Genomic DNA, 22,718 nt, shown 5'->3' on the forward strand with positions numbered 1-22,718 from the left:
GGAAGTGTCTTCCCAGCTTTTGGGCCACATGTGGGTTGTTGGTCTGTCCTGAACGGGGATTGCACCTGAAAGAGGAGAGCCATAAGGAGTAACCAGGAGCTGCAAAGAACCTGAAGCCTACAAAAACTCTTGAGGAGCAGCAGAGGCCTTGATGAATGGAGACTAGTAGGCTTTTTTTGGGAAGTCATCTCTTCTTTGAAGGGCCAGTGGTGTCACCTGAGTGCATGGGAAGCTTCCTGAGTCTGTCGGGTGAGGAAGAAGGATCTCTGATATCTGCATTTGGCTTCCGGGCTTGTACTTAAGCTCGAGGAGGAGCATCAGCTGAGCAGGCTGTTCTAAAGAGCATTACACTACAAGTCTGTTAATGATTTAGTAAACCAGTGTAGTAAGTGGGGGACATAGAGCAAATCGTCCTTGTTGCAGCAGGTGGGAGAGGCGAGTGCTCTAGTAGAGCTTGTGACTCTCTTCTTCAAAAGCATATGAAGAGCCAAAGCAGCTCATCTTCAGCTGTCAATCAAAGGGATCTGCAAGAAAACTCCTTGGACTAAATAGGATTTCTGTAATTTATTTTTTTAAATATGGCTGTATGAAGGTGCCTGTTGGGATTCACACTGGGAATGTGGACTCTGCCATGTCAAAGGAGATAAATGCCATTTGGGACAACTTCTTTTACTCTTGACTTAGGGCCTCTTTTCCCAGAGGGTCTAGAAGTAGAAACATTTCTTATGCAGACACTAGAAGAATGTCAACTGTGTGACTCATGGAACCCAGAAAGGGAACCTGAGAAGAGGCAGAAAAAATGCAAACTATGAGCACAGTGCACTGTGATAATAGTAATCATGCAGTGTGTGATCCAGGTAGTGTGCGTGTTAGAGGAAGATGTAAGGTGAGTGAGTGTGTAGAGGCACTTAAGGCAGATTGCAATCAGAGTGTTCCTTGAAGCCTCTTTCGATAAGATAGTGAGAGTTCAAAATCCCACTTTTAAATATTTATGATACCTCAGTGTTTGATGGAGGTGGATGCTCCCTTTCCGTAGTCCTCTCTCAACTCACAGCATCCAGGCTGGTACTTGATGCTGTCTTGTTGGGTAACCCCTGCTCTTGTTTCAGGTGGAGCTAAATAGGAAGCTCTCTTCCTTTGCTGTGCATTAAAAATAAGAGCAAAAAGCAGATGTTTCTTGTGAAGATGGGTGGTGTTTTTCTCAGAGCCACACACTCCCTTTCGTCAGGCTGCTGCTTTCTTGCACAGCGTCTGCAGCTGCTGGGGGGGAAGAAGGTTAAATCACCTGGATTGCAAAGTAAAATACTCCCTGGGTGGACTTTCCCAGTTTGAGTTTCAAGCTTTGGAGGCTGAATCCATCAGGTCAGGGTTTCAGGAGTGGAGATGAGCCCTGGAAGGATGAAATACAGTTACCTTCATGAGCGTCCTCAGCACGGCCGTAACATCTCCGTGTACTCAGGCTGAGATGTTGTTGAACCATGCAATAATGAATGATTCCTTGCTTCTGGAAACGCGTAGTCTAGTTCCATGTTGGGATTATCACAAGTGGGTATAACATAAGTAACTTTATATAATGATATTTAATTTAGAGTAAGCAGGCCTCTGTTCCTGATGAGCCAAAAGATTTAAAGAATTTCATGTCATGGGTAGACTCTTACCTGAACTTGCCCGTGTGCTTTCCCTAAATTCTGTAGTCTCCTTGTCTTATTTGAGGCACTGTTCTTTTCCCTTTCATCACAAAGACCGGTTTTGAAGGTGTCAGTGGTCTGCTGTTAACAAAAGGTGGCCTTCCTGTTCCTCTTTAGAAGTGGGTTTCAGCAGCTCACTGGGAATGTGCAGCCTTCACACTCACCAAGATCAGAGTCAGGCATCCCACTGGATAACTCAAGAAACGTTTGCTGTTTTCCTTTTGTAAAGGCAAGACTGAGATCTAGACCTTCAGTCCCTTGCTATATTTGAAATGCATGGGCTACTCGTGAGTTAAAGGAGTTGAGTGAGAGATATCAAATGGGTTTTGCAAGCAGCAGTATTTTTAGGTTTTGGGAGTTTTTACCTGGGTGTCAGACAATAAATACTGTTCTGAGCAGTGCCCAAGACAGTGCTACAATAGAAGCGGTCTCTTTTTCTAGTTGAGCACAATGAACGTAGAAGTCAGCTTTGGGGTGTATTCAGGGAGGAATTCACAAATTACTGAGTGCAAGGAGGAGCTTTGTTTCAAGGCTGCACTTGTGAAGGCATTCAGCTTTGTGTCCAGCTCGCTGCCAGGCATTGAGCAGACTTAGTTTTGATAAAAGGACAGCAAAATCTACCCAACAAGGTATGACTTTTCCTGGTTTGACACTGCTGCTTTCCCTGTTTTGAGGGCAAGCAGCCTTAATGTGGAGTTTGGGTCCTTTCTGCTTCACTGCTGCTCTGCTGTCACTAGACATAGGTTTCAATATCTATTGATAGAAATAGTATTAAATAATATATATTCCAGCTAGTCAGCACATAATGATGCTTATTTAGTCTGTTACTTAGCCTTTTGCTCTTTCCCTTCTGACAAGAAGGCTTGCTTGGCCTGGAGAAGAGAAGGCTCCTGAAGGGGAGACCTTAGAGCAGCTCCAGTGCCTAAAGGGGCTACAGGAAACCTGGAGAGGGGCTTGGGACAAGGGCCTGTAGGGACAGGCCAAGGGGAATGGCTTTAACCTGCCCGAGGGGAGACTGAGCTGAGCTCTTAGGCAGAAGCTCTTCCCTGTGAGGGTGCTGAGGCGCTGGCCCAGGGTGCCCAGAGAAGCTGTGGCTGCCCCATCCCTGGCAGTGTTCAAGGCCAGGTTGGACACAGGGGCTTGGAGCAAGCTGCTCCAGTGGAAGGGGTCCCTGCCTGTGGCAGGGGTTGGAGCTGGATGAGCTTTAAGTTCCCTTCCAACCCAAACCAGTCTGGGATTCAAAGAAGGGGTTATTTCTATTTAGCTGATATCAAAGGGTCAGCAGTGGGTTAGGTCAAGTCAACAAAGTTGTCACTGGTGGATGTGGGAGGATGGTCCACTGCTGCTATGAGATTCAGGAGCAATCAGATGGAGCTCACAGGAGGTGGGTTTAGAAGCAGGAGGATGATGTTTTTCAGGCAGCAAATAGTAGACGTGTTGAACTAGCCAAGGGCTATTGTGCCTACAAAACTTTGTGTGAGTTCGTAGAGGAACTAGGCATGCTCATGAAGAGGCTGCACCGATTGTTCCTTAACACCCAGAAGCCCAAAGTTATGTGGGGAGGCCCAGAAATAAAAACCTGCATGGAAACGTGCATTGAGAAGTTACAAATGCTTGCTCTCTTCTTTGCTCTTTTAAGTGTTGCAGGTTTTCTTTTACTAGCTCTGGCTAAAGGTGTGTGTGAAATGAGAACAAAATACTGAGCTGTGAAGCAGAATTGATGAACCTGGTGTTTATGCTGAGGTTGTTTGGTGCCCTCTAAGAGCGAGTGGAAGCCTTTTTCTAGACAAGGCTTTGGAAGGCTTATGTATTTGACTTGGAACAGAAATAGGTTTAAAGTGTTATGCTGGAGCTGTCTGGCAGCATTGAGGTCTCCTGAACAGGCTTTCTGGCACAGCAGAAATGGTCTACAAAGACCTGATTTTTTCCATAGGGGCATGGAACACTTAGGTTGAAAATGTGCTCACCTGAACATACACTGATCCAGGACTGATGGGCTGCTCTGCAGACAAGGCACTAGCTTCTGGAGAACTTCACATTCTGTGCCCTGCTGTGCAGCGTTCTTGTTGGAGCTCGATGTGAGTGCTGGAGCATGGTATTTGCTCTTGAGGTTTTTTTGTTTCATCATCTAATGCCAACAAAAGATCCCCAAACTGTCCATGTACCAGCTTCCTGAGAGAACAAAGAAGGAAGGGGGTCCTGTTCCAGAGTCGTGTTCCCTGCTGCAGCAGAGGCAATGTCCTCCAGGAGTTAAAAAGTGTCTGTGGTATACCCCAAACTTTTGAAGCGCTGCACTTGGAAATCACATCTCGTGGCTCAGGTTAGCACAGATTTCCCCGGCCCTTGGAGGAGATGAAAGACCTGGTTGTGTACTCTAAGGCAGCAAATATCGTCTCTTCCCAATTTGCCTTCAGGGATGTTAGTTTTTACTCTGAAACTGAAACCAGCTTCTCGTCTGTGCCTTGCTTTGAAAACTAATGGGGGAAAACATCCAGCAATGCTTAAAGCTTCTGGTGTAGCCTGGTTCTCTCTCACTGACAGCTGTAAGAGGGTTTGGGGGTGTCTTGGACATTCCAGCCAATGTGATGGTGTTTCTCTGAATATCGTGGCCTTTGAGGGCTGAACAGAAACGCTGCTCGTGGACTGCTGAGAAGGTTGGGCTTTGCTGTGGTTATGTCAAGTGTTGCAGAGGAGTATGTCTTGAATACAAGAGCATGGGACCCATGCCCAGCTCCACTCCCCCGAATGCCCCTCATCCTTCTGGCTCTGGCATTCTGTAAAGTAAATAACTTTTCTTCCTGAAGCGAGCTGCCCGGCAGGAAGCAGAGCATCCTCTTCCAAGGATTCTGTGTGGCTGTTCGAAGCCAAGATCTGTTGAGTTCAAGCTGAGATGTGTGTCTCTGAGCCTAAGGCCATCGAGGAGGTGTCACAGGAAATGGGTTCGGTGCCTGGAGGTGCTAATTAAACACCAAAAAGTTTAATTATCTGTCAAAAGTGGGAAGGGTCCCTCTTGCTGTTCTTGGTTTCAGATTGCCTCTTTCACTGTCATTCTGCTTTCTGTGGCCTCTCTGTCAGCTGCCTTCCCTTCACCAGGGGATATGATCCCTGCATAATGGTAGGCTTTGGGCAGCAAGGCTTTCTGGCAAAGGAAAGACTGGAGCTTGTTACCATGATAAACTTGTGCTCCAACCAGGTTTTCCACATATTTTTCACCTTAACCATTGCTTTTTGTTGCTGCAAGAGGTGGCTTTGTTTCATGCCATTCGTGGTTCCTGGCTTCTCTGGTAGGTTTAATGTGTGCTGCAGTCAGGAGCTGAAGCCTGTTGTTACTTTGGCCTCCTCTGTGCTTTGCTTGAGCCCTCTTGGTACCAGGCAGGATTTCTGGTGAGCCCATTGCCATGGGTGTGTGGCGGGGGGAAGGATTGGAGCTGAGCTCTGCCTTCTGAACCTTGGGTGCTCTGAAGATGCTGGAATCCTGTCTCTGTGAACATGGAAGGAGTCGTGTTTGCTGCGCTGCAGCCAAAAGATCTGTTGGTAAGTGTCTTGTGTGAGGTGGCAATGTGTTTTTGTCGCAGGTGCTGCTGGTAGGAAGTGGCAGAGGCTGACCAGCACGGGGGTTTCTCATGTTCCACTTTGCCTCCTCCATACCATGCCTATCCTCTTGTTCTTCAAGCAGAGCCTGAGTGATATTTAACCTCTGATTCAAACCTGAACCTCAGGATAGCATGAAATGATTTACCTTCTTTTATTGCTAGAATAAATCATTATACTGTGGAGCAGGTTATAAATTGTCTTCGGTTTAGCTTCCTTGTTTGGAGATGCCACTTTTTTATTAGAGGTTGGTATTTATGTAAAGAAATTGAGGCAGTTTCTGTCCAGTGAACCCGGTTTGGAATTTTTATGCACAACTTCTGGGTTTTCTTCCTAGGTTTAACTGGGATGTGGTTGAAGTAGCAAAAGAGCAAACTTTTCAGGGCTAAAGAGTGTTCAGTATTTCAATCTGTGGACTGCCATGTTAATGGGATGCGCCTGCTCTTTGCCCAAGAGTGCTTTTATGGTTGCAATGTCAAGTAACTAAACAAAGCAGCAATTCCTCTCTCCCTGTGAATATAAGCACTTGTGTTTTCCCTTTCTTGTAGGGCTTCATTTGGGACAAGTTTGGCTGGTTCTTCCTTGCTGCAGCCTGTGACCCCGGCCAAATAACTTGAGAGAACTTTAGCGTCAAATAGAACAACAGCTCGCCTTAAATGCTTTGCAATAAACTTAATATTGGGGATATATTCAACTACCCAATGCCTTTTCATGGGTGTCACTCACCACTTGTACGCTGGTGGTGTGCTCCTCACGCCAGTGGTTGGCTTCATTCAGGAGCTGGTGCTGGGTAATTGTAGATGAGGTTTAGTTAATGACAACTCTCGTGAGTTCATGGAGATGTTTGAAGTCTGCTACGATGCCATTGAGCAATCCTTCTGGCTTCTTGAGGACAGAACTCATAAATGACATTGGGAGAACATGTATGTGACCTGGACTGGACTAATAACAAGCTTAAGAAAGTACAGGGCAGAGGTAGAGCAAATTCCTGTGTGCTGCAGTCAGAGTGGCGTCTATGGCAGCACGGTGATGGTGAGTTCGGTCTGTCCTGCACTTGGACAGCAAACATCTCTCCAGTGCACAGTTTCCTTCTGCTGTGGCCAGGGTAAAGAAGGCCCATTTGTCTCCTGTGTGCTTGCAGAATGAGCAGTTTGAGAGGTTAGTGTGGACCTACCCTCGCTGTAACAGTCAGGGAAATAAGGACAGAAGTGGCACAGGCTTGGAATGCCCCTTCAGCACCGGCGAGCCTGGCTGCAAGGCCTGTGTCAGAGCATCATCTGTAAGGGAGTCTTAACATCGTTATTTCAGCGTGTAGCAAGAACCTGTCTTCTAGATGATGACATCATCTTCTGAGCTTCTCAGAACTTAAAGTTGCTTCTTAAAATTGCAATTTTTGTTAGAATATCCCACGTGTTTCCTACCAAAGAGAGTTAAATGCCCATGTTTTGAATGTAGAACAGAACAGCGTATGTCTGGTCACCCTGGGCAGAGTTTTCTGGAAAGAGTTTCATTTTGGTTTGACCTTCACATCTCTGTTACAGTACATTCCCCCTTGGAAATGGGTGCTTGCGCCCTGTTCTGCCCTATGGGCTGCGTGCTCTGGAGGGTGTTATCTTGGGGGGGGGAAAAGGGCACAAACAGAAAGCCTCTTGTGATTCCTTCTGACCAAAGTGCCTGGAAGCATCGCAGGAAATGGAGCCAGCCTGGGGTGCTGCGTCATGGGAGTTCGGGTTTGGGAACCTGTTTCCCAAGGTGAGGAAACAGTTTACCAACAGCCAAAATCACTGAAGAGTCAGAAACATCTGTATTTTAAGAAAACGCCATCTTCTGAACTAAAAGCCACCTTATTGCACAGAAAGCTTCTGGTTTGCCCTGATGTGGGGTAAGCAGAAATGCTAGATCTTCCTATAAGAATTGGTGTTTGGCTCCTGTTTATCCACAGTATCCTTGGAAGCTGGCCTATCAAACTGAAAACTGCAAACAGTGCTTTTTCCTTCTTTTTTTAGCAGAATAAAGCAAGATTGGAAGGTGCTTGTTTGAACTGTTGTGTGGAGGCTTTCTAAAATGTCCTTTCCTCTTTTCCAGATTCACCACAGATATGCCTGGCTAGCTGCCCTGCTGCTCCTGTGCCTCAGCACTTGCTGCCCTGTGATTGCAGATAACAAGCATAAGAAGTGATTGCAGATAACAAACATAAGAAGTGAGTTACGAGGTTGGGGTGAGTCTCATGTGGCTTTGATATTCTGGAGCATCTCAGCATGCAACTCAAAAACCAAATCCAGGGAAGACGCTGTAAAAACCTGTAACTTACAGCCAGGGTACATGTCAAGTCTGTGGAAGGATGCTTAGAGACCTGAATGCAAGTTGTTGAATTCTTATTCCTTATTTCCATTTAATTTTCTTTTCCTCTCAATTTTGTCAGCATTTTTCATCTGAAGTAACTTCTCTGGGAACTTGCATCCATCACCTACTCTCCCTGGCTTTATTTTTAGAACATACGTGTTGAGCTGAGAAGTAGGTAGCTGCAGTGCTGCTTGTCAGTGATGAATATCTGCAACAAGGAAATTGGGTAGGATTGAAGTCAGGGAGAGTACAGACTCTTCTGTGGTGAGCTGAAGCTTCTCTAAAAGAGTTTCAGCTCTCCGCCCAGTAGCAAAGTTAATGTGCTCTGTATATATGTAGAGTTTGTTCCACTGTGACAAGTAAAATGTGGGTTAAATTCTGTTCTGTTACAAGTGACCGATGAAATGAGCAGAAAACTCGAAAGTGAAGACTTTGGGAAAGTTTTCCTCTCTAGAACAGTGAAATCAAAAGGAATAACATTTGTAGGTGAAAGTGACTGATTCCTGTATGGATACATACCTTGATTTCATGGAATGGGCAAGTTATAGAACCATAGAATCCCAGGTTGGAAGGGACCTCAAGGATCATCTGGTCCAACCTTTCTAGACAAAGCATGACCTAGACTAGATGTCCCAGCACCCTGTCCACCCAAATCTTCAAAGTGTCCAGTGCTGGAGAGTCACCACTTCCCTGGGGAGAGTATTCCAGTGGCTGGTTGTTCTCCTTGTGAAAAATGGGAACCCTCTTGTGTCCAGTTGGAATCTTCCCAGGAGACACTTATGCCCATCACCCTTTGTCTTTTCCATGGGATTCCTTGTAAAAAGAGAGTCTCCATCTTCTTTGTAGCCACCCTTTAAATACTGGAACATGGTGATAAGGTCTTCCCTGAGCTGCCTTTTCTCCAGGCTGAACAAGCCCAGCTCTCTTGGCCTTTCTTCACATGGCTTCCCAGGCCTTGGATCATCGTTTTGACCCAGAACACATAGATCAAGTGTTCTGATTTGGTGAAAGCCGTGACTTTGAGAGCTTTGTAAGTCTGCTTGGCACAAGGTTTTTTGGGGGTGTAAATAATGAGTACTACAGGAGCAAAACTAGCACTGGATTTCTTTCTGGACTTCTGAAAAAACATATAGTGACAAGCTAGTTTTCTGCTCAAGTATAAGCCAGTGCAGACAAAGTGATGCTGATTAAGTAGCTGGGGAATTAAATTTAGGACCATAATTGTGCATCTTTGGAAATACTGTTTCTATGTTTGGACAAAATGATGTGACAAACCAAATTCTTCCTGAATTGTAGTTTCCACTTTGAATTTTGTATGTAGGAAGCTTAATGAGCTCTTGCCTTTTGGTAATTTCAGTTGAGGGGGGGACAGACAGACAATGATTTCATGCTTTCAGTAGCTTCCAGCCTGGAGGAGAAACTGCCTTCAGTTTTGCTTGATACTGTATCTCAAATTATTTTGCAGCTTCATTGTTTTTACTTTACTTTTTTGGTGTCAGTATTAGGAGTGCCATTAACTGCTTGACAAGTCTTTGGTTTGAGCAATCCAGACTGGTGCAGTACAGTGCTTTTAGTATCTTAGTATGAGTCCAATGGAGACTGTAGTCATCTGACTGTGCTTCATTTTGTGTTTTTTTTGTCTTAAAGATAAGCCCCTGAGGTCTGAAGCTTTGTGATGTTGTGGAGGGTTTCTTCTGTGACTGAAATCACCCTCTTGTTTTTCTTTATCCTCCCTGTAATATGTTTATGATCTTGGGAACTCTTCTTTAGTGTATCAAGATATTTCCATGGGGTTTGGGATCGTAGTGTGCCTTTTCAATTGGGTGAAGCTTTTACCCAGCTCAAGATGTCTGATTTGGCTTTTTTTACCCCTTACTCACAGATGAGGATGTGGATTCTTAGCTCAGACTGCCTGGCAGCATGCATGCTAAGTGATATAATGAGGAGCCCTGCCTTCTACTGTGTTAAATATAAAACATAAGTTGATAATGCCTTACTGAAATCCCTTATCAATTCTGAGACACTGGAAAGTGGTGCTGTCTCAGCCATGGATCTTGCGGCCAAGCTGCCTGTGCTGTATCCCGTTCATGCCTGGTTTTATCCTTATGTATGTTTAAATGTAATATTAAAATGGTTTTCCTATTCCATGACTTTCACTTGCCCATACTCCTGTAAGCGAGCACCCTGACTCATGGCATTACTTCTTCAAGGAGCATTTGTGCCTTCATCTGTGTGTTCCCTGCGACAGGATCCAAAGGCAGAGGTGCACTGGCTGGACTTCTTCCCAGCTCCAGTGAAACCAGTGCTTCCACTCCTGCATTTGTGCTGAGGAAAGAGGCATTGTCCATGTGAGTCAGGAGTTAGCTCTTGACTCTGCTGGGTTGTCCTCCAATGTGCTTGGTGAACCATTTCCAACTTGAGGAACCTGGCTTTAGGGGCACTTTGTTTTCCCTGGACAGCATAAATAAACAAGAGCAGCAGCGACCACTGGTTAAATGGTTAAATTCTTGGCTTGGAGTTACTAATATGGTACATCTCCACTGAGCTCACCAAGTGGTGTGTAGAAGAAGCTGTCCGCTTAGTTGTAGATCAAGTCCATAGTGGTATAGGGTAGACCTGGTGGCTTGGGCAGAGAACATTGTGCTTCGAAGCAACTGGAGTTGACTGCAGAGAGGACTTCTCTAGGTGGGGCTGAAGGAAGCTAGCTAGGACCAAAGTCTTGGAGCCTATGCCAAACACAGGGAGACAGCAGTGAAAGCTGTAGATGCCTCCGTTGTTCTTTGGCTGCGTGTTGAAAGCATTGAAAGGTCCTGATGATGTGTGGTAGCTAAATATCCTCCTGTACACAAAGCTTTCTAGTTGTATTAGTCATCCATCAGGCTTCTGGATTATTTAAGGGCAGAAGCTCTTCTCAAAGAGCAGCAGTATCTATTTGTAGAAAGGTACATAATGTGAAGTGCGATTCCAGTGTGTTAGAGCTACGCTGCTTGAGAAGTTCTCGGCGATGCTGCCTCTCCTGCTATGGGACTTTATGATCTGTAAAGCTGCACTATTGAAGTTGTGTAACCTTAGAAGATGTCTAGTTGGTCTAGGGACATGAATGGTGATGGTGTTGGAGCCCCTTCTCAACTTCTTCCATATCTTCTGTTCAGTGCAGCATACTTCAACTGTTGGGTGCTGTTCTCCAAACACTGATAAGTCTCAAGGAAAGGGGGGCAGTGACCAAAAAGGTGCTTCAAGGAAAAAAATATTCTTCCACTAGGCATGGGGGAGCCCCTAACTTAGAGAGTTAATGACCAAAACCATCTTCTATAACTCTTCAACTTGTACTGACTTGATCTAAGTCTGAAAATGCCCAGAGCTGAGCTGGTCCATTTTTAAGCTGTAATTCATTTCTCTCTGCCTGTTTATGGCAAATCTTTGGGAAGTCACTGGCTAGAAAATTAATTGCAACACAGCATGATTATGTTCTCATAAACTTAAAGAAAACTCAAACCTTTGTGGCTTTTGTAGTGTGTATGGGCTCACTTCATTGTATTCTAACCCCAAAACTGAACAAGAGGTTTCATGTTACGTTTGAGATTCCCTGGCTGGCAGAATGCTGGGTCTTGCTTTTGCAGCCTGGCTTTTATGTAACTCATTGTTTTTGCTCAACTGTTGCAGAGAGTCTGTTTCCTTTAGCAACAGCCAGCAGAGGTTTAGCTGAACAAGACTTAATTCTTTAAAGTTGACCTGTAAGAAATGTGTGAAGGCGAAGGTGGGGGTGGAACAATTGTATGTCAGCGTGATTTCCATTTCCTTGCTGAAACCCAGTGCAAGCTTTGCAGTTCCATTGGAGCCCTGATGGATCCTTGGGTGCTGCGGTATGCTCTGTGGCCTTCTCCAGGGGCTTTACTATTCCTGTAAATATGCTGTTGGGGGAGTGGGATGGAGCTGTCTAATGAGAATTAGCATTACTTGGTCAGTTAGCACTGTATGGGCTAAGTCTATCTTTGTAGCGATAGGACAAGGGGTAATGGGTTTAAACTGAGACAGGCGAAGTTCAGGTTGGATATAAAGCAGAAGCTCTTCCCTGTGAGGGTGCTGAGGCGCTGGCCCAGGGTGCCCAGAGAAGCTGTGGCTGCCCCATCCCTGGCAGTGTTCAAGGCCAGGTTGGACACAGGGGCTTGGAGCAAGCTGCTCCAGTGGAAGGTGTCCCTGCCCGTGGCAGGGGTTGGAACTGGATGAGCTTTAAGGTCCCTTCCAGCCCAACCCAGTCTGGATTCTGTGATCTGGCAGACATGCCAGCATGCTGATCCTGCTAGGGATTCCAATTATTATGGGTAGAGAAGTGTGCTCTGCAAATGGCTTCAAGGTTTCAGAGGTGCAAGTATCTGCTGCTTTAGTTTAAAGATGCTTTTGTTGGAAATAATACTTACCTAGTGCTGGAAATGCTTTGGGACACTGTGTGGATGCTCCAGCCTTCACAATTAGGGATTTTGGTATATGTTAGCCTTGGGTTTGGTGCTTTTTCTGAAGTTCTAGATGCCTGCCACAAAAATTTGACATTGCTTAAGCAGGAGGTAACTTGAATGTCCTTTTCTACTAAGATGTGAGACTGGTACTCGAAGTAGGACCTCAGACTCCTTTCCCTTGTGCTGCCTGCATAAGGTTTGTGTTTCCAGTAGTCTTCAAAACTAGTGTGTGGGGATACTTACAGTAAGGCCTTGCTGAAATGAGCTCACAGGCCACGTGCCCGCTGGGTTCTACTGCAGTCAGCGGCTGTTGTCATCCTTGCACAACAAGTTGAATTTGTTTCTCCTGTAAGTACATGCTAGTTAACTCCTTTCCAAAATGCTACCAAATTAGTTTGCTTACCAAATATCTGCCAGTTTGGAAATTCAGCATTTCCCATCCTGTTTTCTGCTGGTGGGATGGGGAAGGAGGCTCTGCCTCGAAAACATGTGAGGGTGGAAGATGTGGCTACAGCTTCAGTGAAAGCTGTTGCTACGGCAGTTAACAGAGCTGAAAGCCTGTATGTTCTTGGCATTCTGTAATACCACAGGATATGGGAAGAGCTACTGAAAATTAGCAGGAGTACATGCATTTATTTAAGGTGTTAGAAGATCATAGATGTCCAATTGTCCATGAGTTCTTTAGCTGTTAATTTCGTGCAACAGCAGTGTGTGACAACCTGCTGCTGCTGGAAAAGATGAGACCATCTATCTGTACCTTTCTTCAGGCTATCTCTCAGGCTTTTCTTTAACCTTTCAGTATGGATGCAGCTCAAAAGCCTGATGGAAAGTGGTGCACTTCTGGTGTTGGCTTGTGGAGAGGTCAAAGAAGTGCCAGAGCCAGTGAAATTGAGAGACTTGAGGGTGTTTGAAGGATAGAGGAGCAGGAAGATGCTTTTCAGGGTAGCTAGATGTTGTATGGGATAAGCCATCTCATGATGGCATGGCTGTTGTGGTAACCTAGGGGCTACTCAGCTCTTCTGATCAGCTTATCCCTGTCTCCTTCAGCTGAATCCCTCCCAAGGAGACATGTAAAGCCTGGGTTAGAATCCAACTTTGTCCTTCTTGTACCTAGGGCATGGGCAGAGAAGGCAGGTGGGACAGGTCAGATTGAGGAGTAGGGAGGTGATGGTATGCTCAGGCTCTGCTCTGCCTGACCCACCCCTGGGGATACAGGCTGTAAATCTCTCCCTTCCACCCAGCACCAGGCTTGGGAGTCCTTGGACTCGGTGCTTCCCTTTGCTTGTCTGTTGTGCGCTCGCTGGTGCCGGGGTGCTGCTGGTACTGCTTGGGAAGCTGTCTCGTACCTCACGGGCAGGGTGTTGCCCTGTAGCTGAAGATCTGTGACCCTGATCTACGGTTGCCAGCTCTGGGAGCCTCCTTTGGGCTGGAGTTGCCTAATTTCAGTTTTTAGCCTGTCTTAGCCTGGCTGCTGAACTACTGAGGCTGCTCTAGCCTAGACTGATCGTGGTCTGTTACATCCCTGGGGATGGGGTGGAGGAGTCTGAACCACTCTGTGATGTGGAAGCAGCTTTTCGGACTTGTGGGATGCTCTAGGGGAGTGGTGGAGCCATTTGGGGATTCACCTGAATGTAGCCACCAGGAAGCACATGGGAAGTGGAGAGAGAATGTTACTGGCATAAAGCGGTGGCTGGCTGAGAAAGGTTTGCTTGCTGTTTACATCCCTTGGGTCATGAGAAATCTGGAGGTAAATGCTTAATTGTTTCACTTCTAAGGTTTTGGAGGTTTTTCTCATCACTTTGAACCATCTTCTGTGCTTCAGCGCTTGCAGTTGATGGAATATTAAACATGTCACCATGTATCTGAGCTACGCTAAGGTCAAAACCAGAAGCAGAGTGCATGTGGAGCTTTGACTCGCACCTGAACTCTTGTAGTGCTGTCGTAAATAGATCTGTGAAAGCTGTTTTTGAGCTGTGCATGGATGCTTTGTCTCACTGATTGCTTTCTTGGGGAAAAAACCCTACCACCAGGAAAAGATGTATATCTGATCACCACATAGCTCAGGTATGGGCACGTGAATTGGAAAAACTCATACAGTATCAATGACCTTTCCTTAAAACAACCAAAACCCACTGCTAACATGTACCTACCACAGTAATCCGGGGCATAATTCCTGTTAAAAGGCTGTCAAATCTTAATCCTTTTATTTCCTCAGCCTGCCAATGTGTAAGAGAGGACAGAGGATATATGGATGTTGTCCCCTGTATTTGGTAGCATTTCAAGGGAAACCGAAAGGATCCAAGCAGCAATTAAGTGAATTCTGATGTGGTTGAATCAGTGATGAACGGTGGCTGCTGTAACCCAGCTGTGCTCAGATAAACCACTTCCGGAAGTGGCAGCTTCGGTTTCCTTTCAGAAATCCTTTGGTGTGAGAGGCCCTAGATCATGCTCTGCTACATTTGCACTTGTGCCCTATGGAAGAAGAGCAGACAAGCTCCAGACAGGGGCTGTCCTACTTGCTGTCCAGCTGTCGGTAAGCCATTTCTAAAGGCAAATGCCTGGTTCCTGTCAGCTTCTCTTCCTCAAGCAGCAGCAGCAGGTTTGCAGTGATGTAGTAAATCACTTTAGGGAGTGCAGGTAATGAAGTGAGGTCCCCGGGGAGGCTGTGACAGCTGTTGGACATTTGATTTGTACTTTGCAGACGTGGTCAATCGATGATCCATCACAAAGAAGGGTTTGACTATACTTAGGTAGGCTGTCTGCATTTCCATGTGCAGCTTTACCTTGTCTGAGGCACGTCCTGCAGAGGGATGATGGCCAGACCTCCGTGGTTGAGTGTTTATTTTCCACTTTAATGTTGAGTCTTCAGATGCTAGGAAGTCTGATTTTTAACATTTCCTTTAAAAGGCAGCAGATGTCAGGTTGTCTTCAGCATCCTCCTCTCCTAAACTTTCTTCTCCAGCGGAATGCGAATCAAATCTGTGCAGTTTCCGAGACAAAAGAGCTCTTCCAGCTCTGGTTCTTTTGTGTAGTGATGGAAATGTCACTTAGAAAAAGAAAAGACCTTTCTGATGCAGATGTCCAGGTTGGCAATGCTGAAACTGTATTGAGTTTCACTTTATCTGGGATTCTGTCTTTGGGGAAGTAGTGCTGGTCCTGTGGGCAAGGATGCTGGTTAACCTCAAATGAGCTTTGAACGTTTCAGCTTTAACAAGATGATGACATACCTCACTTGATGCACTGTTTTGCGAGCTGAGAGTACCAGGACTGGATGATCTTAAGGGCCTTTCCAAACCAAACCATTCTATGGTTCTGCCAAGGTTAAGAGGAAAACCCTGCATTGGAAAACAAACAAACACTTGCTGGTTTAGATCATGATATTAAAACTAATAGGGCGGAATAAGGTGGTGTCTCTTTTCTTAACAAGATTAATGCTTGTGAAATAAATGCTAAAGCTCAACGTGAAGAAATCTACCAGCCATAACTGGACCAAGGCCATGTGTTACAGGGCAAAGAAATGTTGTCAGGATGTGCTTTGCTTGGCTAAAAAATTCTGCCAGTACTGGTGTTGCATCTCTATTTTAAATGAGAAACTTAACTCTGAGTCTAGGTGAGCGTGAAAGAGTAGAGCAAAGAGCTTTCTGCTCCAGCTTCAGGGACCAAGGACCTCCTCTGATCATTGCTCCTTGCTTGCTGTTTATTTCTTTGCTGGGCGTTGGCTTCAGTTTCTCCCTTTGCAAAAGCAGGGGAAACCATGAGGTGTCTTCTCATCTCTGCACCAAACTGAAATGAGTTGGCTTAATCTTATCACAGGGACTTGGTTTGAGTCTTGAGAAATCTTCAGGCTTCTTTCCACAGTGTCTCTGATTCTGAGTCATTACAGGATGGGAAATAGAGCAGTGTGGAGCTGCACTGAGCTGTGTGGTGCGGTTGACACACTAGAGAGAAGGGATGGATCCAGAAGGACCTGGAGAGGCTGGAGAAGTGGGACCATGCGAACCTCAGTGAGTTCAGCGAGGCCAAGGGCAAGGTCCTGCCCTGAGTTAGGCCAATCCCCAGCACAAACACAGGCTGGGGGAGAGCGGATGGAGCAGCCTGAGAAGGACTTGGGGGTGTTGGTCCATGAGAAGCTGCCCATGACCTGGCTTCAGTGTGTGCTTGAGCCCAGAACCCCCCCGTGTGCTGGGCTGCACCCCCAGAGCGTGAGCAGCAGCTCAGGGAGGGGATCCTGCCCCTCTGCTGTGTGAAGGGGAGACCCCCCCTGCAGCCCTGATCCAGCTCTGGGGCAGCAGCACAAGAGGGACGTGGAGCTGTTGGAGCGAGGCCAGAGGAGGCCATGGAGATGCTGCGAGGGCTGGAGCAGCTCTGCTCTGGAGCCAGGCTGAGAGAGCTGGGCTGGGGCAGCCTGGAGAAGAGAAGGCTCCTGAAGGGGAGACCTGAGAGCAGCTCCAGTGCCTAAAGGGGCTGCAGGAAACCTGGAGAGGGGCTTGGGACAAGGGCCTGTAGGGACAGGCCAAGGGGAATGGCTTTAACCTGCCAGAGGGGAGACTGAGATGAGCTCTTAGGCAGAAGCTCTTCCCTGTGAGGGTGCTGAGGCGCTGGCCCAGGGTGCCCAGAGAAGCTGTGGCTGCCCCATCCCTGGCAGTGCTCAAGGCCAGGTTGGACACAGGGGCTTGGAGCAAGCTGCTCCAGTGGAAGGGGTCCCTGCCCGTGGCAAGGGTTGGAACTGGATGAGCTTTAAGCGCCGTTCAACCCAAACCATGCCATAATTGTATGGAACACAGGAATGGGTTAGAAGCTTGCAAAAGAGGAGGAGTTACCAACACAGCTAAGCCAACGCTTAAGTAATTCCTTGAGGAATGGAGCAAAATATTTCATTTTGTTAACCACGAGACTTTACTCTGGTTCATTCTAGGTGGTATTTATAGTTTTAATGGTAGTGCCTTGCCTTTCCTTCCTAATAGATTGCTGGACTGCAAGTGAGTGGAAGATTTGTTTGTTTTGGCACAATATTCCCTTTACATAGGCATGTCTCAAGTTTACAGCAAACAGAGAAGCCAAGCCATGAACTGTGCAAAGTCCTTAAGATGAGGAAAGGGAGAGAAGTAGGACCAGTTGTCATGTAAAATTACCTCTCCAAACCTGAACCATCTCTGAGCTTATGTCCTCTTCTAGCTTGTAGTCTCCTTAAGGTGACATTGCTCCATCAAGTGCAATGTGAGTTTGAACACTTGTGTCAGTGCTGCTTGTTCCTGCTGCTTGCAGTCGTTGCTCGATACTCAACACGCTGTGGGTTGGGCTTTCAGTGTCCTCATTTAGAGTGTTGGGGAACTTTGATGGTGATCCTCTTCTGGCACTGTGCAGTTCAAATCTAACTGGTCGTAACCAAACCAGCAAAAGTAGCCAAGGTGTTCACTTGGTGCCTGAGTATTAAGTATCAGGTGGTGAGAAGGCGCTGGGATGCAGATAAAGGGTTATCAGTAGTGGCAGCAGAGGTTGTCATGAAGTAAATCCACTGCCATGACCTTAGCACAGTGTCAGTGAGTACATGTGGCTTTGATAATGAAAAGAAACATGCTGTGGAAGCTGGACATAGCTTTGGAGCTACTCTTTGTGACTGAAAAATGGGGCTGCTTGGCAAGCTGTAGGCACCAAGTGCCCTGCTGTGTGGGACAGGGTCTGGGCCCTTGGTGTAGTGAGGGGAACCCTGTTGCTGCCCATCTTCAGGCCTCCTTTTAGTGGGGGCAGAGGACGCTCTGGTTTTCCATGGTGTGCAGGGAGGTTTTGGGTTGCCAGATATCCTTGCTGGCTTTAACACCCTTCGTGTGGTGGGAACGTCAGCCATCACCTGGCACAGGGTGGGATGATGTCTGGCTGCCTCTGGTTGGTTGGGTACAGTCAAAAGGAAAAGCTCCAGAGCTTATCTTGAGACTGTGGGTCTGGGAAACCGGAGAGTATTTGTTGCCACCTTACGCTGCTTGTGCTCCCAAGACGTGCCTCAGTGTGCTCGATGGCTTTGCATGGGATGCCGGTGTGGAGAGGCTGCCTCTCCTAATACTGCCCTACCTCACGTAGCCCATGGACATCATCTCGGCAAACGGTCTGGGTGATTTCTATAAAGAAAACTGCATCCTGTGAAGCATGGGTGGAAAAATGGTGGGCATGAGACAGTGTTTGCTAAGAAGGGTGGAAGAAGCTAAAACACCCAGCCATGTGAAGGCTTCCAGTGCGTGAAGACCTTTAAGTCAACTTGCTGCCTTTGGATTTGGGGAAGAAGAACCCCCAAAACCAACCAACAACAGAAACCTTCACGCATTAACAATTTTTTAACTGTGTAGCTTCTCATCTGGAGTCTTGATGGCTCCTGCTGGCTGGGCGCTGTGGGCTGGTTGTACCTGCTACTTTCTTGCCACTCGGAGGAAGTAACCAGGCACAAACATTGACTTTCTGTGAACAAACACAACTGTCTCGCTGTGTACATGGGGATTACTGTGTCTAATGGCTCTGCTGAGGAAGTGCAGGTTTTATGAAGCTGATGATGTTTGGATGGGTGTAGCTGATCTTGCCACTATGGGCACAGAACAAAGCAGTACCCAGGGCTGCACCTTGCACTGGGGAGGAGGTGGGAGGCAGCTGCCAGCAGAAGGGCTGACCTTTGCTTTGTTTAAAATTGAAAGTTTCAATAAAAATTAAAAAAGCCAAGGCCTGGCTTCTTTCACAAGGCTCCCCAGAGCTCCCAAGCACCCTCTGGCTCTCCTGCAAGGGGAATGAACTTCACCAGCAGATATTTTGCTTGATCTGAATGTAATTCTTGGTGTCTTCTGATTGCATAGGCCATCCGTATCAATCTCGTCTGACAGCTGAACTGCTTCTTAAGGATATGCAGTTGGGAGAGCCAAAACCGGGGAGTTGTAAATCTCTAAGAGGAAGGGAAAGGTTGTTCTTTCTGTGCCATAAGGATGCTGCCCTGTAGAATGGGTGAGGGCGGGGGTGGTGGTGGTGTTGATGTTTGTTTTGGGGCTGTAGCACTGCTGCAGTGCTCACTTGATGGAGGTCTTATAATCCCATAATAGGAAGGGAAGAAAAATCACTGCAGCAGGCTTCAGGCTGGGAGTGTAACTGTGCTTTAAATATTAAACTCTGTTAGTTTTTAACAGAAGTGAGCTATGCCAGTAAAAAACTTTCCTACAAAACATAGAGGGGTGGGAGAGAATGACGTTATTGCAGGGAACTGGGGTGCTGGCAGTGCCCCTTCTTGATAGCAGCTCTGAGACTTGTTTGCTTAAGCTGAAGCAATGTATTTATTAAGCCCAAACAAGCAGGAGTCCTGGTTCTTATCTTTTCAGCTACCTTGTGTTCTTCAACCTCTGCACATGGTCACAAAGTTTGTCACCACTGTTTGCCTCCAAGTAAACAGCACATTAAAGGCTGGGAGAGATTTCTCTCTGTATATAGGTCTCAGGTACATAGTTTCCTCTTTGAGACATAGTTTAGTTGCAAGCAAAATATGTAGGTAATGTCATTTGAATTCCTGCCAAGCATCTAATTATATGAGTGATGGCATGGGCTGATCTTCTGTTCCATGCCTGCTGGAAAAGGCAGTATCCTAAAGTAAGGAGAAGGTGAAGTTCAGGCATTAAAATGAAAACATGTACATTAAGTCATTAAGTATCAAGGTTTTTTTGTGTTTCCTCCTAATACACTAGTTGTCTCTCCTTTTGGCATTACATTATTACCTGTGTTTTGGTAAGAGATGCTGATGTTCCTGCTCACCATCTCTTGCATCACTGCATTTCCCTTTTATTAACCAACTCTTACCAGAGTTTCTGGTGATGAGCAGTCTGGATACAGGGGCCAAGTCAAGTCTGTTGGGCAACGTCGAGAGTCTGAGGGATGGATCGTGTGGACTTGGCAGGGTTATCTGCTTCCTCATTTTCTACAGGGCCTTTGGGCTTTGCCTGCCAGTCCAGGTCTTGAAGTTTAGCTACAGAGGCTGTGCAGAGTATACTTGTGACTTTTACCCACCTACACTGTTGTTCTTGGTCATGTTGCCTTCTTATAGGCTTCCTTTCTGTCTTCTCTTCATATGAGGTGGTGAAGGACAACTTCCTCAGTTTCAGTGATGCTGAATACATCCCTGCAGTAGGACGTGAGTGCACATAGTCTCTTACAGCCAAATTTGCTTAGGCCCATTGCTGATGTTCATCCCTGGAGGACGTATCTAAGCTGGGGTGAATCTTGCCTGATTTATGGCGTGTGTTGGCTCTTAGTGCCTAAACCCTTGCACTGAATTGGGTGGTTTAATAAAGCTGCTTTCTGAAGCCACCTACTTCTGCTGCGCCTTCAGAACTTTATTCCTGATGTGTGGAAGTGATGTTTTCTCTAAGGCTTTGCTGCTTTGTGTAGTGGACACTGAGAGCACCCATACAGCTATACTTAGGGCTCAGTGCTGTGAGAGGCTAGAGTAGTTTTCCTTTGTCTCCTGAGGTACAAATGCTCAGCAGCATTAACGTGATATTTTACACTGACAAGACGCAGCACGTGCTCTTCTCTGTCTAGCAGTCTTTTGATCTTTGCAGCTATGTAGAATAATAGAATGGTTTGGGTTGGAAAGGACCTTAAGATCATCCAGTTCCAACCCCCTGCCATGGGTAGGGACACCTGAGACTAGACCATGTCGCCCAAGCCCCTGTGTCCAACCTGGCCTTGAGCACTGCCAGGGATGGGGCAGCCACAGCTTCTCTGGGCACCCTGTGCCAGCGCCTCAGCACCCTCACAGGGAAGAGCTTCTGCCTTATATTTAACCGGTACTTCCCCCGTGCAAGTTTAAACCCATCACCCCTTGTACTATAGAGGTACTGGGCATCGTTCTGTCCGTGTGCTGGTTAATACCAAGATCTGGGTGCACTGCTGCTCCAGACCACCAGTGAGCATCATTTTTGATCTCTGCTCAACCTGGCTATAGAGGCTGAAATCCTGAATCTGGTCAGTGGCATCTGAGGCTTATTTTAGGAGCTGATATAAGCCTTGGCAGGGGTTTAGTGTCCCAGTCTGTGGTAACTAATCTGCTTGCTTTTTGAGGTGCCTTGGGTGTTGGTGGAACAGAGGAGAGGCAGCCTGTTCCCATCAGGCAGCTGCAAGCCTCTTCTGGGGACCTGAAGCTCTTCTTGAGTTGGGGTACAAAGATCCTGCATCTGAATCCTACTTCATTGCTGCTTTATAATGACACTTTTTATTGATACTGGGAGGCACTTGACATGAATGTGTTCTTCCACAGGGGGGTAACATACCTGGTGGGTGCTTGTGTTTGTCTCTGTGCATGGCCAGCACCTCTTCGAATTACTCATCTCCACCTGGGTTTCACTAACGCAGCTCCTACCTACCCCTGGCTATTAGGGGGTCTTCAGTCTTCCTTGGCCCTGTCTCCTGAAGTTCACAAGGAGTTTTCTTCTAGTAAGAGGCTCTTCCAAGCCCCACACGCACACACCAGGAAAGCTGTGTTGGCTCTGAAATTGATACTTGCATTCCTTTCTGAAAGGAGAAAAAAGCCCTTCATGGTTTGGATGCTGCAAAGGGGTTTTTTTTCTTGTGTTTAACTGCCAAATCTACCAGTCTTTTCAAGCTCCCTGAGCCTGTCTGCAATTCATCCTCCAGGCTGCTTTTCCTTGCCAGGCAGTGCACAGATAAAACAGTCGCAGATTACTGAGGTGCATCTGTGTTAAATCATGCTATAAATCTTCAAAAATGATGTTGCTGCCTGTGATCCAAGCTTGCTCCAGAGCCCAAGCCACAGTGGTGGTTGACTTGTTGAGCACTTTGCTCATCATTGACACCAATAACTGCAAACTACATCCATCGACCACCATGGATACACCTGAATCTGCCTGACGTGAGTTATTCCTTGAAGTTGCACATGGCTGTCTAAAAGTCATCTCATCCCTAGCAGGCTTTGCCCCTTTGTTCTTCACATCCGTTGCCTGAAAGGAAGGGGATGGTGTAGGTATACCTGCAGCTTGCTTTTTGCTGTTAAGCAATCAAGTATTTTAAGGTGAAAAAAATGCAGGTGTATGTGATGCCTGGATATCAGAGAAGAAAACATCTGCAGGGTTCTCATCCAGGACTGTTGCAGACCCTTTGCTACTGCCAGGTTTTTTCTCTGTAGCACCCTCATAAATCTCTGTTTCTGCTGGAACTTGATCTTACACAGCCTCATGCAGCCTGTTTTGCAAGCAGAGATGCTATCCAGAATGTCAGGCTTTTTGCCAGTCTGTGAGAAACCTTTAGAAGACAGGATTTGGAAGCAGGGGTCGGTTATTGTGCTATCAGTGCTATCAGGAGGCAGATCTCACAACCCTTGTGTGATGGGACGGTTCCCTCCCAGGCCGCTGCGGATGCGGTGTGGGGCTGGAGCTGCGCAGGCAGCTGCGTGTGGGCTGCACACCTGCATCGTTCTGGGGGGCTTGGCTGGGGTTTGTGCCGCTGACTCCTGCAGCGAGCCTCACGAGGTCGAGGGGAGCTCATCTGGCAGGTGCTCTTTTCTCTTCCCAGCCCCAAAAATAACCTAAAATTTGCAGAGCTCAGGTTTCATTAGGGGATTTTTTGCATTTTATTCCAGTGTTCATTTATCTCTTCCAGCAAAATG

At 46.7% G+C, this 22,718-nt stretch overlaps 1 protein-coding gene across 4 annotated transcripts in view; it reads left to right on the plus strand.

Annotated features, from left to right (window-relative positions):
- Positions 1-22,718, plus strand: part of CSNK1G1 (casein kinase 1 gamma 1) — a 108,807-nt gene that overhangs the window by 12,028 nt on the left and 74,061 nt on the right. For 2 of the 4 annotated variants that reach the window (XM_080626029.1, XM_080626032.1), the window contains exon 2: positions 7,365-7,479. The exons of 1 other annotated variant lie outside the window; for it this stretch is intronic. The gene's annotated coding sequence lies outside the window, so the exon portion shown is untranslated. Of the gene's footprint in view, positions 1-7,364; positions 7,498-22,718 lie in introns of all 4 variants that reach the window. One more of the 4 variants, XM_080626030.1, reaches the window with a different exon arrangement.

Source organism: Psittacula echo (assembly GCF_963264785.1).
Source record: "Psittacula echo genome assembly, chromosome: 10".
Lineage (NCBI taxonomy): Eukaryota > Metazoa > Chordata > Aves > Psittaciformes > Psittacidae > Psittacula > Psittacula echo.